We start from the raw sequence: 17,225 nt of genomic DNA on the forward strand, positions 1-17,225 counted from the left end.
GCTAGATCAGCAAGGATGGGCACTGTATTGATATGTTATTGCAATATGGGTATATGAACAGTTATTATGACGGAAGGAAGTAAACATTTCAAGCTCTTATAAAGTTAAAAACCTTACTTGATTCCCTCCAGTTGGTCCAAATTCTTTCTCTTTCGTTCGGATTTGAAATTTTATTCTCGTATTCAGGTATACTACCTTGAGATGACATCAAATCTCACATGAATTCTCTCCAGCCCGGCCTTTGTTAAACGTGTATTCCTTAACTGCCCTTAAAGGTTTCACGTAATTGTGTAGGGCAGGGTACACAAGAAGCCCCACTGGAGTTTCATATCACTCGAACATTTCCTTTACTGCGTCCTTCCCTGAATGAAGGAATCCATTATTGCATAATGGTACACAGAATCTGCAAGAACGAACTTTTAAGTCATATTTTGTACCTACTTAAAACGACCAGATCGCATTCGTCTCGATTTTGTTTACAACAAGAGCCCGCCTGTCTTCCGACTCCAGGAACACATGCGATGTATTGATGTCTTGTGGATGGTGTACTCTATTTCAGTGAAGCCGTTCTAGTATACACGTGTCTTGAAACGCGACGGATAGGATCCATAACAAGAAGCAGACAGTCTATACTCCATCCCCATTAGACGAACTGTTGTGACGCTAAAAAAAAACGTATATTTAGATATTTTTATTGAAATGGATATTTTGAGCTTCGGTGTTGAAAAAAAATCGGGGTAGCCTGTATCGGAGATACAGTGGTAAGTTTTATCCGTGAACTCGTCTCTCGGAGTGGGATGTTGACTGTAAAGTACAGGGTGTTTCCGAGGTGGTGTTATAAACTTTCAGGGATGATGGCGAAGTGCACATGTATCAATTTGAGATCAGGAACCCTGGTCCGGAAATGACCGAGTCGAAAGTTACAAGCAAAAATAGTTCTGTGGAAATGAAATAATTTTATTCCCCTGTACACCTTATTTATGTGTATTTATCTGTACATCTTACACATGCTGTATTCATCTGACGTTGTTTACGTTGTCTACTTACAGTATTCCGTTCAGTGCGCTGTCTGAGGGGTGGGGACAGGAAACTACACTAAAGCAATGCAGATGGCGTAATATGTAACGGACATGATCAGCTCTGATATGCACGTCTGTAGACAGCAGTGTATGTGTACAAGTTGCAGTGTCCAATCGGTCAGTCACAGTGAAATGGAGGAACACGAGAACGGAATAAGCAGACCTGATTTTCGAATACGGATGAGCCAATGGGAACAGTAGACAAGCTCACAGATTGTATCGGGTTAAGTACCCACGTAGGAGACATCCGGCCGATACCATTTTTCCACGACTGTTCCAAAAGTTAAGGGAAGGAGGGCAAGTGGTGCCAAATTACAATTCCATTTCCACACAACTATTTTTGCTTATAACTTTCGACTCAGTCATTCCCGGACCATGGTTCCTTATCTCAAATAGATACATGTGCCCTTCGCCATCATCCCTGAAAGTTTGTAACACCTCCTCGGAAACACCCTGTATAAAATGAAGAAATGCCTTCACGCTTAGCCTTAATTTTATTTATAACAGATCGCCATCTTGTATGCATTGAGAGTAATTATGTTGGTTGCTATAGTAACCATCGTGCTCTATCATTTGGTACTCGTTTCATAGCTGCTCTCATTTGCGTTGCATATGCCTCGACATTTTGAATTTTTTCTCCACCCATATTCACTCTGGAATTGTTGAATTTAAATTGTAGACTGTCGATTGTTGCTCAATTCAGATTGTAGCCGGGTTCGTTATGATTTGTTTGATACCACTGCGAACGTTCCTCTCTGCATGTATTGATAAATTTGTTTACATGGGAGAAACTCATCAGATTTCCGCTCGATGTCCGAGCCACGTCTTCTCTGTGTGAATTGCGCCTTAGGGAAGAAGTTTTTCTCGAAAAGGTTATTGTTATTATATTAGTTTTGGAAACGTTAATTTTCATATTATTGTCCTCCGATCACTTTGCAATTGAGTTAATGTCACGTTGAATAGATAATAATAATAATAATAATAATAATAATAATAATAAATAATAGGCCTAATAGGCTATGATATGAAATATTATTGTATGGTATGAATATAAAAGTCCACACCTGTGGAGTAACGGTCAGCGCGTCTGACCGCGAAAGCAGGTGGCCCAGGTTCGATTCCCGGTCGGGGCAACTTACCTGGTGAAGGTTTTTTCCGGGGTTTTTCCTCAACCCAATATGAACAAATGCTGGTAACTTTCGGTGCTGGACCCGGACTTATTTTACCGGCAGTATCATCTTCATCTCATTCAGACGCTAAATAACCAAAGATGTTGATAAAGCGTCGTAAAGTAACCTACTAAAAAATGAACATAAAATATGAAAAGCCTGAAATCCCATAAGTAACACGGCCTCCTACAGTAGTGTAGAGAGAGCTGGAGTTTAATACACTTGGGAGCCAGTCCAAGAGAGAGCTTGCACCATACGGTTACAAACTAAACACACAAACTATACAAATCAAACACAAAAAACTATACAGACTAAACACACACAAACTAATCAAACTTAACACACAAATTATACAATCTAAACGTACAAACCGTCCAAGCTAAGTACACAAAAACTATAATAATAATAATAATAATAATAATAATAATAATAATAATAATAATAATAAGACGTGAATATGTTAGGAGAAAGGAGAAAATCCACAAACGTTTAGGGAAAACACGGGAATTTTACTGGAAGCAAGTAAAGAGATAGGTTTGGAAGTAAATCCCGAAAAGACAAAGTATATGATTATGTCTCGTGACGAGAATATTGTACGAAATGGAAATACAAAAATTGGAAATTTATTTTTTGAAATGGTGGAGAAGTTCAAATATCTTGGAGCAACAGTAACAAATATAAATGATACTCGGGAGGAAATTAAACACAGAATAAATATGGGAAATGTCTGTTATTATTCGGTTGAGAAGCTTTTATCATCCAGTCTGCTGTCAAAAAATCTGAAAGTTAGAATTTATAAAACAGTTATATAACCGGTTGTTCTGTATGGTTGTGAAACTTGGACTCTCACTCTGAGAGAGGAACATAGGTTAAGGGTGTTTGAGAATAAGGTGCTAAGGAAAATATTTGGGGCTAAGAGGGATGAAGTTACAGGAGAATGGAGAAAGTTACACAACGCAGAACTGCACGCATTGTATTCTTCACCTGACATATAGGAACATTAAATCCAGACGTTTGAGATGGGCAGGGCATGTAGCACGTATGGGCGAATCCAGAAATGCAAGTAGAGTGTTAGTTGGGAGGCCGGAGGGAAAAAACCTTTGGGGAGACCGAGATGTAGATGGGAAGGTAATATTAAAATGGACTTAAGGGAAGTGGGATATGATGATAGAGACTGGATTAATCTTGCTCAGGATAGGGACCAATGTGAGGGCGGCAATGAACTTCTGGGTTCCTTAAAAGCCAGTAAGTAAGTAGTAGTAGTAGTAGTAGTAGTAGTAGTAGTAGTAATAATAATAATAATAATAATAATAATAATAATAATAATAATAATAATAATAATAATAATAATAATTCCATTTTATATCATACGACATAGGTACAATATTGCTCGAAATTATGTTATTCTACCCACTCTATGTGTATCTTCCGAAGAGCCAAGAAACTTAATTTTCTCCCGCAACTGTAGTCAGCTAAGGAATTCAGCGTGTATGCTCGTTGTAGCAACAGACGCGTTCAAGTCTACTCATGTGCACGTAGAATAGAATTGGAGACGCGTGATGTCAAATGATGCCTGAAGTAGTGGAATCCAATATCAGAAAGATGATACTTAGAATTTTAAGTGCAGCTCTTCTTTCGTGCTCTGCCAAGTGTTATTGTATTACGTGATTATGTAAATTGTGCAATAATTACGAGGCGCATCCAGAAAGTAAGTTTCCCGATTTTTTCCCCTTGAAAGTTAAACGTAATTAGCCGTGTCAATTGCGCATGCGTAACAGATCTATGACGTATCAATCATATGCCAGCCGGACAGGTCCCGCCTGCTGCCAGTAGCGTGGCAGCAGTGGTCCGAAATGGAAGCTCTTATTCCTTCTCCCGCCGCCTGCGAGGTTCGGTCGGTGATAAAGTTCTTTAATGCACAAAGCATTGCGCCAATTGAAATTCATCGGCAGCTCTGTCAGGTCTATGGGCCGAACATCATGAGTAAGCAGATGGTGCGTCGCTGGTGTAGGCAGTTTTCCGAAGGTCGTCAAAGTGTCCATGATGAAGAGCGCAGTGGGCGACCGTCCCTCATCAATGATGATCGTGTTGAGCTGGTGCGGCAGTGCATCATGGAGAACCGTCGCTTCACGATTACGGAGCTGAGCAGCCATTTTCCGCAGATATCGCGATCCTTGTTGCATGAGATTGTCACTAAGCACCTGCTGTTCAAAAAAGTGTGTGCCAGGTGGGTGCCGAAAAACCTGACACCCTAACACAAAATGCAACGTTTAGGAGCAGCACTGACATTTCTGCAACGGTATCACAATGACAGCGACGAGTTCCTCGACAGGATCGTCACGGGCGATGAGACTTGGATTTCGCACTTCACCCCGGAAACCAAGCAGCAGTCAATGCATAGGCGGCATAGTGGATCTCCGGTCAGGACGAAATTCAAACAGACGCTGTCGGTACGGAAAGTGATGTGCACGGTGTTCTGGGACAGGAAGGGCAGTCTGCTCATTTATTTCCTTCCAAGAGGTGAAACAGTGAACGCTAACCGTTACTGTGAAACACTGCGAAAATTGCGACATGCCATTCAAAAAAAGAGGCGTGGAATGCTTACTGCAGGTGTTGTGCTTCTCCATGACAATGCTCGTCCACATACGGCTCGGCGCACAGCAGCTGTTTTGACGGAATTTGGCTGGGGTTTGTTTGATCATCTACTCTACAGTCCTGATCTTGCTCCCAGCGATTTTCACGTTTTCTTGCACCTCAAGAAATTCCTGTCCTCCGGTGAGCGTTTTGGCAACGACGAAGAGCTGAAGACGTCTGTCACACGCTGGTTCCATTCACAGGCGGCAGAGTTCTACGACAGAGGGATACAAAAGTTGATCCCACGATACGACAAGTGTCTCAATTCTGATGGTGGCTATGTTGAAAAATAGCTGAAACGTTGCTGTACCTATTGCCAATAAATGTTTTCCTGAAAGTGTGTGTTCTCTTTAAAAAAATATAGGGAAACTTACTTTCTGGATGCGCCTCGTATTATTATTAGGGGGAAAAAATTTGCTGCCAAGTTTCAAGCTGCTAGTCCCGGGAGGTTTGGGTTATCAACGGAACAGGCAAGAAATTTATTCATATAACTAGCCGTACCCCTGCGCTCCACTGCACTTGTTAGAAATAAATATAAAGTAATTACATAATTAAAATAGGACGTTTGAGCCAGGGAACATTCGTGTTTGATAGAAGGATAAATCGTTTAATATGTTACTTAATTTAAATTGTATTTAAATAATTAAAATGCGGTCATTTTTGGTCCAGAGAGCACTCAGAAGTTACTGTAATAACATTATAGCATTATGTCCATCTAGAGAAACTACACTTTCCAGTGGTGAAATAATAATTAATTATACAAATCGGTTAATTTAGCTTTCGATATTCCTTCATACAAACACAGAAACATTCTCTGTAGGCTATGTTTCATAGCTTTCGATTGTTGTTGTCCAAGGCCCCTTACAGACGAAGTCATTTGTTATCATTTCATTACACCGCCTTTGATGGCATTGTATTTTAAAACTCATTTATCTCATTAAATATCAGTCCTATCAAAATTTTGCAAGGAATAAAACTTATCAGAAATCAGTTTTAAAGAAACGTTTGTTATGTAACATATTTCACAAAAATAAATAATAAGCGAGATATTTTGATTTATTTAATTCAGGCCCCTTATAACCCCCCTTTTAAATAATGTATTTTGAATGTCATATAGCCTAAAATCTAAGTTACAGCGAACTTAATTTATATTCTAATTTTCATATAAATCGGTTTAGCCATTATCGCGTGAAAAGATAACAAACATCCAGACAGACATGCAAACAAAAATAAAAAAAAAACGATTTTTGGCTTCAGGGTGGTTAATTATATATGTTAGGACCAATTATTTTCGGAAAATCGAAAATTACCAGAAAAATTTCGGCTACAGATTTATTATTAGTATAGATTATCGATCGCTACACAACGTTAAAAATTAAATATCGTGACGCTGAAAAAATTAGTGACTTTATAAAGATTTTCTCGAAATTATAAAATCAGGTTTTACTTTCGCCACCTGTTTGTGTGTACAGTGATTTTTTTCCCAACTATTGATCAGAGTTTGTTCACATTCAATATTTACAAGTCAATTCGTCCGGATACAAGGTTCTTAGCATATATATGGTTGCCGTAGCACAGGATATGGATCCCGGGCGATAGGTCGAGCATCAGCCGATAAAATGCTGCCTACAACGGCGGAAGTAGAAATGGATTATGAAACCTACCTTGCAGTAGATGTTGAAGGTGTAGCCCTTCCGCTCGTATACAAGCTTGATGTGGCAATAATATGTTGCCATTCACTCGTCTGAGTTCATGAACTGAATCCTTCTTGTTTCGTGCTCAATATTAGCCTGGAATTTGTCTAATTTTTTGCGGATTCGTACGAAACATTTTGTTTTTTAAAGTGCCCCATAAATAAAGAAATTAAGAAATACAAAATGAAAGAAAAAATAAAAAAATAAGAAATGAAGGAATGCAGGAAGAAAGGAAACATGAAAAAATTAAAAGAAGAAATGAAAAGAGAAATAGATCAGGCAAGAAATTGATAAAGAAAGGAGACACGGGCCACTTAGTCACTTATAACAAGTGCACCTCTGCACATGTGTGGACATTGTGCCATTGTCATACATCTATGACGCAGTGCATGAGGGTAGGCCACTAGAGGGAACTTATAACTGAGAGGATTCAATCCGACACCGGGATGGGAATCCGGTGTGGCTTAAGGCTGGTTCACAATAAACCGGTAACGGAAATGACAACAGGAACGAGAACAGAAATAATGTTAAAATATATGTATTTAAATGTGAGCATTCACAATTAATTTTCAAGTTCCCGTTCCCGGGATCCGGTAAGCTTCTCCTTAATTGTGAATGCTGACATTTAAATACATTTATTTTAACAATATTTCCGTTCTCGTTGTCGTTTCCGTTCCCGGTTTATTGTGAATCAGCCTTTAGTGGATAGTGCGTCAGGCATAGAGCTGAAAACCCGAGTTCAAATCCCGGTATCGGAGAGAATTATTCTCCCTTCCACTCATCCTTCATCATATGATGACGCAGAACTTCTTCACAGAAATATCATATATACTTCGATACATCGTAATAATATATTACTTATTTTAGTTAGTGATGCAATCAGATAAATATTTTATAGTGTTTTTATGAAAAATAGACATAACTTTGTTACAGAAAGAGGGTTTATTATTTCATCGTCCCAGTTATTGGAATTATTTGTGTGTGATTAGATGTACTTATTAATGTATTAATGGAGACTATGATAACTGGTTTCAACCACTCAGGAGTATAGCCATTGTCTCAACTCTTGTCTTTTTATTATAATACAGGTATTCTAGGATTATATTGTGCTGGTTTGCCGCCTGTGAATAACCGTTGCAAGTAGATATTAAAAAATAATTACCAGTTGCGTGTACACTGTTTGTGTTTGCTTCAAAGTGAGAAAATGTTAATCCTTCAAGAGAGAGTGAAACTAGTCAAAACTACAATTTAATAAATACAAGACAGTATTGGCTATTGTAAAAGCCTTGCTTTTTCTGAACCGACGCGTGAGTCGGTTCATAAAAAACAAGGCTTAAGATGAGAAGAGGTGTTGTTAAGAGGAACACCTTTTATATATATTTTTATGCTCGACCATGTCGAAATGTAGTAATTATACACCTGGTAGCAGTCCTTTAATGCATGTCATCAAAGTACACCTACTCATTAAAGTACAGGTGTTCAACCAATGACAAGTCAGCTTACAGGTGTTCAGCCAATGACAAGTCAGCTTTGTACCGTTATAAAACCGCAAGTATCGATTATTCTCGGATATGCAATCGAAAGAGAATTAGCGAAAAGTCACGGAGGCTGGAAATCCAATACTGTCGCAGAAGGTTATGTTCTGTTACTATAATAATTAGAGTTAATTATAAATAATATTCAAATAAATTCAATTGTAAATCAATTTTCAGGTTATACCAGAGTAATGTTCATCTTATTCTGTGCCAAGGTCAATGAAATTCGGCCTCGGAAAAAATTAATATTTTCGCGTCTGCGCACATCTCACAATTCAGGTCAGTTCGCACATAACCATAATTTTGAATACTTTCAAGTTAGAAATATGATCGAGCATAAAAAGTCATATGAAACTTGCCTATAATGGTAATTAAGACGCTCGTATGAAAATTATGAAACTCGCTTGCGCTCGTTTCATAAACAATCATACTTGCGTCTTAATTACTACCATTATAGGCTCGTTGCATAATGTACTATTTCGCACTATTAAGTAGTACTTTGAAAGCTGTTAAGGTTATAATAAAGCAAACAAATTTCTGAAACATGGGCGTGATCTCAACATTTATTTATCCAGGTGTTCGTGTTGGCAAGTACTTTCACGAAGAGGGAATGTTGTCACCTCCTAGTTGTGTGCGAGACACGCGATTTTTTAAACGAATAGTTCAATAATAAGAGACATAATGCAGCAAATATTACCAGAGATACTGTCCGACCGAGTGCGAAGAATGTACGATCATCTGTCATCATCATTATCAACAAAAATAATCATTATATACACAATGCAGCGTCCTTCAAATATTGGGCTGTTTGTGTAATTCTGTTATGACATCCCGACAACGCAAAAGTTTTCTTTGTCTCGCTTCCGACATCAATATTCTGTCGTACTCCGATTTATGAATCTTCTCAGTTACGACGAAGGACTTTGCAACGGTTTCCTGCTGCATTCGACTCCCAGCAATGTTCGTGCTCAGGTTGATCACGACTTTCTTTATGTCCCCATAATTATCATAATTAAAGAGATCGATAAGCTTCAGTTTGTTCCAATTTAATCTTGTTAGCTAGTTTCATTCATTATAGTCATCCCATCTACTTTCACCTGTCTTATTAAGCTTGTTTCACTCATAATGTGTACATCTACTTGGATATTTCATTATAAATTAATTTAAGATTCAAGGCTTTTGAGTTAATCACGAAATAGAACTAAGCTTGGCTTATTAGGTTTATATTACAGTGTTAAGTTACTTGTACACAAAAATAATAATATTAATATTAATACAATAGAACCCCGAGTATCCGTCACCCTATTAACCGATTGCTGGATTAACCGTCTGTCTTTCTTTTTTTTTCTTTTTTTTTTTTGCTGCAGAAGTACAGAGACATCATTTTATTTTTACTTCAATTTTTTATTGTACCTGAGTTTTTTAATGTACTTACTTCACTCCCACCCCTTCTACTAAGGAAGTTCCAACTCCGCACAGAACCAAGACCGCAGATAGTAAGCAGTACTGAGTTACTGGGTATAGTACGTTCCAGAAATATGTTCGCGTTTTCCAGTGACGAAAGAGCTTTCAATATTGAATCATATTTTCGCACAGGTACTGTCCGTTTGCCTACGTCGCATTCCGATTTCCCCCACCTGCTACTGCTCGCCCCTCTGTAATAGCTGGGCTGTCTTAGCTCTTTTCTGAAAACATTAATTTCTCTTAGGAATTGGACGTCTACGTAATATTATACAGCTGTTTAATTTAACTTAAATAAAAGGGCCTCGTTAAGTAATTAACTGTCACGTGATTTCCTACCTTTCTACAATATTGCGGCATAACCACTTGGACGGACAGTAGATAGCATGTCTGAGTAATTTCGGGTCGGGCAGAAGTGAAGATTGAGTTCACAGTACGTAGAGTAGGTACAGAATTATTTCAACATGAGTTACTAGTATGAAGGACGAAACTGGCAATTGGAATTAGATGCAATAGTCTATAGTGCGATAATATGCACAAAAGAACTGAAGCCTGTATCGAAATGAACGGCCACCATTTTCATAATTGTGTTTAAATATTCATATTATGATTATTTTTCAATTTAACTTTTTTCTCTATATTGTACGCAAATGTGCTGCAGACAGTATAATATACACTGCATAATGAATACGTTCGCATGGATAACTCACTTCGTGAGTAAAAACACTTATTCTTAATACAGTACTGTACTTTGATTAAAGAAAAACCTAATGAAAATTATCAAACTCAAAATCGCGATATTTCCTAGTTTACGTAAATGAACTACTTTTCTTCCATCCTATACCTAGTAGAGTGATTTGTGTTTTACGCCAGTATCATCGAACTCCAGTCTTGGAGGGGGGAGCAAGCGGTGTTTCCGGTTCTCTAAAGGTATAGACAGGTTAATATTAAAAATGTTAGTAAAAATAAAATGATGTCCCTGTATATGAAGTACTACACGTTGTATTAGCACGTATAATTTTTTTTAGAGAGGGTTATTACAATCATTTTCCCTTACACAGTATGGTCTATTGTTCGAATTGTCGTACTGTATAACAACTATATGAAATATTTTCTACGGTTATTAAACGAACACTAATTGTGCTAAGAATTGAAAAAAAAAAGTGTCAATAATTGAGTAGTTTGGGGGAAAGATAAAGCGTGGCTCATCTCGCATAATAATACGAGGTTGGAGTGTAGAAAGTACGTAAATCTACAACACAGGAGCTACAATAGAGATATCTTTCCACAGAGCCATTACAAGGAATTTCCTTGCCCCTTAAAAACCCGTCGTTGATAACCAGACTTAAATTAGTGAACTTCTGATCCAGTATCTAGCATATTACACGCAACAGCGGCAAAACCACTAAGGGAATTACGAAAGTGGAAATATTATTCACCAATGTATGACTTGAGACTTTCCCGGCGTTTGATGTAGAATAACTCTTCTCGGGTTCTCAGCCAGGTGAGTTGGAGATTAGCTTCCAAGCTTTCGACGGCTAGCTCTGCCATCTTCTTCAGGGACGAAGTGATGTGGGACCAAGGGCCTTTTCGGACAAACCACCTGCCGAGGAACAAGAGAAGACAAAGGGCATGGCATATATCCCGTTCTACGGCCCCATCTCGGGCAAAATTAGCAGAATGCTAAGAAAACACGGGATTAAAACCATCCATAAGCCGCCCACAAAGATCCAGAACTTGCTGAGACCAGTTAAAGACGACCTTGGTCTCAGGACACCTTGTGTCTACAGAATACCTTGTGAGTGTGGGAAATGCTACATCGGGCAGACGGGACGAACTATTATGGAACGCTGCAAGGAACACCAACGCAGCATAAGACTATATTATCCTGATAAGTCTGCAGTAGCCCAACACAGCCTAGAAACTGGCCACAAGATAGATTTCAGCGCCACCACCATCTTGGACAAGACATCAGGTTACTGGGACTTAGTTATCAAGGAAGCCATCGAAATCCAGCTAGATGGCAATAATTTCAACAGAGACGGGGGTCTACAGCTGAGTACAGCATGGAAACCTGCCATCAATACGCTTAGACCACCAGCACACGGCAGACAGTCGGGACCAGGAAGTGGCTCCTGATTGGCTGAAGTGTCCACCAACCAGAATGCGCCTGGCGGTCGGGACTAGGAACTAGCTCCTGATTGACCCGCAGCGGGAAGCCCTACTTTTGCGTATATACCGGCTAGACGTGGTCCCACATCACTTCGTCCCTGAAGAAGATGGCAGAGCTAGCCGTCGAAAGCTTGGAAGCTAATCTCCAACTCACCTGGCTGAGAACCCGAGAAGAGTTATTATTCACCAAATTTACGAAAATTTTTATCGTACGGATTATCCTATTTTTTCGATTAACCGTTCAGCTCACCCCCCTTCATTACTGCGGATAATAGAGGTTCTACTGTAATACACTATCACCTTTACTTCTTAACTTTGCTCTAGAGTCTAGAATGTGTCAATAGGAAAGTCTAGGAAAACAAATAGGGTTTGAATTGAACGAGTTACATCAGCTGCTTAGAATAGAAGCATTAGAAATGTGTATAACGTTACCTCAGAACAACAGTGGGATATCTTGCAAACATCATATTTTAAATAATGAGGATAAAAATCGCTATTGAACATCGAGTGCAAAGTGTAAACAATCTTTTGATTTGATATGAAGCTGAAACAACAAGAAACTTTGATTACACATTGCACTCGATGTTCAATAGAAATTTTTATCCTCATTATTTAAAATAAGATTTTTGCACTGTTGTTCTAAGGTAACGAATGGAGAAGAATGGAACATGTGAAGTGAACAGACACGAAAGAAACGAATCTGTGTTGGAAAGAGTGGATGAAGAAAGAATGATGCTGAAACTGATCAGGAAGAGGAAAAGGAATTGGTTGGGTCACTGGCTGAGAAGAAACTGCCTACTGAAGGATGCACTGGAAGGAATGGTGAACGGGAGAAGAGTTCGGGGCAGAAGAACAGATCAGATGATAGATGACTTTAAGATATATGGATCATATGGAGAGACAAAGAGAAAAGCAGAAAATAGGAAAGACTTGAGAATTCGTGAAAGACTTGCCTTTGGGCTGAACACGGAATGAATGAATTGCAAGCTTGCTTCTGTTGGTGGTGAAGTTTAAACGAATGAATGAATGAATAAATTAATAAATAATACATAAATGTATAAATAAATAAATAAATGAATAAAATAAGTGAATAAATAAATAATTGTGTAAATGAGTAAATGAATGAATTAATTAAATTAATAAATTAAATAAATGAATGAATAAATTAAATAAATAAATCTATGAATAAATAAATAAAAGAATGAATACTTACTTACTGCTTTTAAGGAACACGGAGGTTCATTGCCGCACTCACATAAGCCCGCCATTGGTCCCTATCCTGAGGAAGATTAATCCAGTCCCTACCACAATACCCCACCTTCCTCAAATCCTTAATATTATCTTCCCATTTACGTCTCGGCCTCCCCAAAGGTCTTTTTCCCTCCGGCCTCCCAACTAACACTATATGCATTTCCGCATTCGCCCATACGTACTACATGTCCTGCCCATCTCAAACGTCTGGGTTTTATTTTCCTGATTATGTCAGGTGAAGAATACAATGCGTGCAGCTCTCCGTTGTGTAACTTTCTCCATTCTGCTGTAACTTCATCCCTCTTAGCCCCAAATATTTTCCTAAGCACCTTATTCTCAAACACCCTTAACCTGTGTTCCTCTCTCAAAGTGAGAGTCCAAGTTTCACAACCATAAAAAACAACCGGTAATATAACTGTTTTATAAATTCTAACTTTCAGATTTTTTGATAGCAGACTGGATGATAAAAGCTTCTGAACCGAATAATAACAGGCATTTCCCTTATTTATTCTGTGTTTAATTTCCTCCCGAGTATCATTTATATTTGTTACTGTTGCTCCAAGATATTTGAATTTTTCCACCTCTTCGAAAGATAAATCTCCAATTTTTATATTTCCATTTCGTACAATATTCTGGTCACGAGACATAATCATATACTTAGTCTTTTCGGGATTTACTTCCAATCCTATCGCTTTACTTGCTTCAACTACAATTTCCGTGTTTTCCCTAATCGTTTGTGGATTTTCCCCTAGCATATTCACGTCATCCGCATAGACAAGAAGCTGATGTAACTCATTCAACTCCAAACCCTGTCTATTATCCTGAACTTTCCTAATGGCATATTCTAGAGCAAAGTTAAAAAGTAAAGGTGATAGTGCATCTCCTTGCTTTAGCCCGCAGTGAATTGGAAAAGCATCAGATAGAAACTGGCCTATACGGACTCTGCTGTAAGTTTCACTAAGACATTAATTTTTTTAAAAGAATGAATAAATTAAAAAAAATAAATGTATGAATAAATAAATAAAAAATGAGTGAATAAATAAATAAATAGGTGGATGAATAAATAAATATATGAATAAATAAGTAGGTGAATGTATAAGTGGGTAAGTGGGTAAATGGATAAAACAATGCTAGCATAAGGCCTCTGATCTCACCTTAAGAAGTGATCGATGTAAAGAAAACGCCTCTGGAAGTCTGAAAGCGAATTGTTCTGTTTAAATGCGTTAAAATTTAAATTCCAGTCATTATTTTTCCATCACTCTCTCCCAGCAGGCTGTCTGCGACAGATGCCATTACTCATCACTTTTTCATGGTTTCATTCCCGCAGAATGCATCATTTCACCCACTGCCGTCTCCACAGCTATGCTCATGTGCTCTACCGGTCGAATATATAGACCGGCTTCGATATATTTAGCGATATGTGTGACTGTAAGACTGACCTAACAGTCTGCCGGGCTGTTTGGTTTCCAATGACATCAGATACGGCTTCATAAAATTCCTCTGTTGTCTGCTGCAGTGTCGAATTTCATTTCGGAGATGAGAGAACCTTGAAGGCGAATTTCATTACTGGCGATCACAGCATTGTAATTGAATTGCTGAAAGGAACAAAGTCCAATTTACGATGAAATCAACTGAGATAGGGTATACAGCTTTTCTCTGAGCCTTCGGAAGAGTAAATATTGTAAAAAGGAAAGAAAAAGTGACAGTGCATTACGGAAATCGCAATGATTGTGTCAAACGTCTATACTTGAATGAGAGTATATATTTTCTTGTATTCGACAGATAATGGAGAAAAAAATGGGAGTATAAGAGTACAGTGCATCAATTATTCATAGATTTCAAAAAGGCATATGACTCGGTTAAGAGAGAAGTTTTATATGATATTCTTATTGAATTTGGTATTCCCAAGAAACTAGTTCGATTAATTAAAATGTGTGTCAGTGAAACGTACAGCAGAGTCCGTATAGGTCAGTTTCTGTCAGATGCGTTTCCAATTCACTGTGGGCTAAAGCAAGGAGATGCACTATCACCTTTACTTTTTAATTTTGCTCTAGAATATGCCATTAGGAAAGTTCAGGATAACACAGAGGGTTTGAAATTGAACGGGTTACATCAGCTGCTTGTCAATACGGATGACGTGAATATGTTAGGAGAAAATACACAAACAATTAGTCAAAACACGGGAATTTTACTTGAAGCAAGTAAAGAGATAGGTTTGGAAGTAAATCCCGATTATATGATTATGTCTCGTGACGAGAATATTGTACGAAATGGAAATATAAAATTGGAAATTTATCCTTTGAAGAGGTGGAAAAATTCAAATACCTGGGAGCAACAGTAACAAATATAAATGATACTCGGGAAGAAATTAAACACAGAATAAATATGGGAAATGCCTGTTATTATTCGGTTGAGAAGCTTTTATCATCCAGTCTGCTGTCCAAAAATCTAAAAGTTAGAATTTTTAAAACAATTATATTACTGGTTGTTCTTTATGGTTGTGAAACTTTGACTCTCACTTTGAGAGGAACATAGGTTAAGGGTATTTGAGAATAAGGTGCTTAGGAAAATATTTGGGGCTAAAAGGGACGAAGTTACAGGAGAATGGAGAAAGTTACACAACGCAGAACTGCACGCATTGTATTCTTCACCTGACATAATTAGGAATATTAAATCCAGACGTTTGAGATGGGCAGGACATGTAGCACGTATGGGCGAATCCAGAAATGCATATAGAGTGTTAGTTGGGAGGCCGGAGGGAAAAAGATTTTTGGGGAGGCCGAGACGTAGATGGGAAGATAATATTAAAATGGATTTGAGGGATGTGGGATATGATGATAGAGACTGGATTGATCTTGCTCAGGATAGGGACGGCAATGAACCTTCGGGTTCCTTAAAAGCCAGTAAGTAAGTATGTATTTTCTTTAACACTGTGCTGCGTTTTGATGTTCGGGTATATACATAACACATATGCCCATTATTTCTACAACAAATATATTTAATAATAAAAATAATTATTGATTAAATAATTAATAATCTACTCTCCAATAGAGAATGACTTCGAGATGCAGAAATATCGGACAGTTAATGTTTGAAAATATATAAAAATAAAATTTATAAAATAGTGGACCTTACATAGTTTTCACACTACGGAATTAGCTGTAGTAACATTTTAACAAAATACAAGATAGGCCTATTACGTATATAACTGACAAATATAAGTTAACTATTAAAATACTCATATAAATTATGTTGTAAAACTTGCACTGAATCCTTAACAATTTCATGTACAATTTGTTCAGTTTCAAAAGTTGTAATTTTTAATGATTCAGTCATTCAGACGCTAAATAACCTATGATGTTGATAAAGTGTCGTGAAATAACCTAAAAGAAAAACAAGAATATTGTGTCTATTATGAAAATGTCCGACTATCTATAGTGAAGATTTTTGAAGTGGTTAAGTTCTCAAGTTCCTTCAAACAAGAATACAGGGAAATTTCTTCCTACATATAACTAGGAATTTAATTAACACAGTTTAATTTTGACAGTAGATAGAAACAGTCTGAAAATTTTCCTATAAACCCAATCATAGAGAGGCAGCTTCTTTTGTATAGCCTATGTCGTTAATCTACGTGGAATTGATGACAAAGTTTTTATGATTCTTATAAAGCTATCAACCACTGTCAGTGTTCAACGTGCGAACTTTGTGTCTAATAGCCTATTATGACGAAAATAATTTTACTGATTTTCCTTTCTATGCGTTTAGTACAAGTAATTATGATGAAACTTTAAGAATAATCGAGGCAAATAACTTTATGTATTGCGTGAAAGAGAGGGGGTTCTCACTTCCCACATTAAACAATTTATTTCAAAGTGCATTCCACGAGGTTTCAGCAGTTTAAATTAAACCCGGAGGCCTTGAATGAATTACGTAGCATGCTGTAGTGTAATATCGTGTAAACATTTTAAAGTTGTTTGCATCCTTAGTTACAAGAGTCTTTGTAATAAGACTTGGAAGATTTCCCACCTCCTAATGGATAAAACCTCACACTTTCGAACAAAATTAATAATATTGATATTTATTACGTGCAGGGCATGAAACAACATTTAGAGAAAAACACATTTAACGATTTCATTATATAGTGATGTGAACTAAATTGATGACAATAATATTAATTAGTGTAGAATCTTGGTAATTATGGCAGGAGATAATTTTCACGAGTATTTATAA

The 17,225-nt window shown here is 37.5% G+C and overlaps 1 protein-coding gene across 2 annotated transcripts in view; it reads left to right on the forward strand.

Annotated features, from left to right (window-relative positions):
- Positions 1–17,225, forward strand: part of LOC138702079 (G-protein coupled receptor GRL101-like) — a 929,248-nt gene that overhangs the window by 99,201 nt on the left and 812,822 nt on the right. The window lies entirely within an intron of this gene.

This window comes from Periplaneta americana, chromosome 6 (genome assembly GCF_040183065.1).
Source record: "Periplaneta americana isolate PAMFEO1 chromosome 6, P.americana_PAMFEO1_priV1, whole genome shotgun sequence".
In the NCBI taxonomy this organism is placed as follows: Eukaryota; Metazoa; Arthropoda; class Insecta; order Blattodea; family Blattidae; genus Periplaneta; species Periplaneta americana.